Consider the following 2,312-nt stretch of genomic DNA (forward strand, 5'->3'; position numbering starts at 1 on the left):
ATACGCCCCTATTTTGACCAATCCTTTTGTGGAAACCGTATACAAGAAATCATTTTTAATTTTTTCAACTGATGACCAGATTCTAGTGAACTTACCAATGATGGTGAGATTACAACCTTCCACTAGGATGTCATTTTTTCCTTGTACCAAGTTATACCATATGTACATGAGTTTTACCTTCCTCTTACTTCCATTACAATTCACAACTCCTACAAGCAACAACAAAATTCAAAGAGGGATCCAGACAAGTACTCTGCTCTCCAGAAGGGGAATTGATCCTTAATGTGAGATTTCCTGACTCAAATATGAATTTCGTTGGACCCACAACAGATAATGAATACCAGCTGAGAACAAACAAAAATGTAACATTCTCGACCATGCACCAGTCAAACGTTATATGTATGATTATTTCATTGAAAAAAGAAAAAAGTGCTTCTATATTCAGTGCACTTACTGTTCATTGGCAAGTAGTTCAACAGAAACACTTTTTTATGGATGACATCTCCCTTTTCATATATAATTTAACTTTGGTGAGGAACGCAATACTACATTAACAGAAACTCTATGCAGGTTCACAGTGGTATGGTCTATGATTCAGATTCTCCTTTCTTTTTTTCTTCTTTTTTTTGCCGTTTTTCTCACTTGAAAACTCTTTCGGATCAACTCCATACACACAAGTATTGAACTCAAGCATCAATATCACACTAGACAAGTAAATATATCGATCAATCAACTATACATACGTCAATCCCAAAAAGAAGTGGAGAGATATATCGACTATCTTTAAAGAAATGTACACAACAATGGTTCAGACTTCAACATTTTATAAATATTCACAGCACTAACAGGCTAAGCCTGTACAGAGTACACAGATTCTATTGTATAGAGCATAACTTAAAGATGAGGAAACTACAAGCGACTAGTAACTAATAATATATATAGCTTCTTTCAAATAAACAAAACTATTAGTTTGAATTAATATATTATATATAGAGTACAAGAAGCTACTATGTATCCACTAACATTTGAACTTCTGGGAGTGCTCACCTTACTGTGCCTTCAACGCCTTTCTAGCTAGTCCTTAATCGTGTTGCTTCTTCTAGACAATCGCAAGTCCTTCAGAAGTATAGTATCTGGATCAGCCCCGTCCTCATATTCCTTGAGAGCCCTCTCACGCTGATCTTTTGGTTTCTTTATTGCCAATGTTGAAGTTGTACTATAATCTATTTTGCCCCCGTCCTCCTTGAACTTAGCAGCCCTCCACGACCCTATTTTTTTGGTCGATCCAAATGCACCTCATGTCAAGGATCCTCCTCCTTTTCCTTTGGATGTTGCTTCTTTTGTTTATTTGATTAACTCCCCCTTTTCTTATTGGATTCAACCTTTCGTTGTCTGCAGGAAGCAAAAATTGTCCTCCATCAATCATAAGGACTTCATCTTTTCACACATCTTATGCAGATGATGTTTCAGCAGGGTTGTATGACCCCTTGGCAAATTGTCATACTCTTTTGTTGATAAACTGGGATATTGCGTCTGCACTAGAATCCCCTTTTTCATCCAATCCTGCAACGCCTTTTCAATCATCTATGATTAAAAACAACAACGTTGAATTAGACTATAAACTCATAAGATTAGGGCACAAGGATCGTAAATTACATCATTAATCAACAAAGTTCAGAAGACCTAACCCCTCGAAATGAAAACTATAACCAAATAATTAATTTTTCACCAACAATCAACCCTAATTTTTTCAAAAAAAAAAAACAAAAAAGATAAATGGGGTTGAGCAAAACTTAATACAGATCATTAATTCTAACAAAAAGATACAAAATTTAGATGAAAAGATGAATTACCCAAGTATAAGGAAGATGCATCCAATAGTATGAAGATTAGACAAAAATTAGTTAAGGTGTTGTTGAAGAGTCGAGTTTTGGATCTAAAATAATGGCACATTGGGTTCACTGTTGGAGATTTTAACAACTCCTCTCATTTCTCTAATTCTATCTCCTCAATCTTTTTCTCCAGCTGCTGAAACTTGGGGTTTTCACAAGTTTTTTGGTGTTTTGACAGATACATCACTGCTGGTATTCCCTATTTAGTGAAGTTTTTGGGCTGTTTTGTTGAGAAATTTAAATAGGGAATAGCAACAGTGATGTATCTATCAACACACCAAAAAACTTTTGAAAATCCTAAGTTTCAGCAGCAGAAGAACAAGACTAAGTAGACAGATGGAGAAATTGAGAGAAGAAATTGTGAAAATTTCAAACATTGAACACAATGTACCATTATCTGATAACCAAAATCTTCATAAA

The 2,312-nt window shown here is 34.9% G+C and overlaps 1 long non-coding RNA gene across 1 annotated transcript; it reads right to left on the reverse strand.

The window, feature by feature from the left end:
- Nucleotides 1–794: 794 nt before the first annotated feature.
- Nucleotides 795–1,994, reverse strand: LOC104645565 (uncharacterized). The gene is made up of 2 exons (XR_739441.4): nt 1,854–1,994; nt 795–1,584 (listed from the first exon to the last, which is right to left on the reverse strand). It is a non-coding gene; the product is annotated as an uncharacterized lncRNA (long non-coding RNA).
- Between the last annotated feature and the right edge of the window lie 318 nt (nt 1,995–2,312).

The sequence above is a fragment of the Solanum lycopersicum genome, chromosome 2 (assembly GCF_036512215.1).
Source record: "Solanum lycopersicum chromosome 2, SLM_r2.1".
Taxonomy (NCBI): Eukaryota; Viridiplantae; Streptophyta; class Magnoliopsida; order Solanales; family Solanaceae; genus Solanum; species Solanum lycopersicum.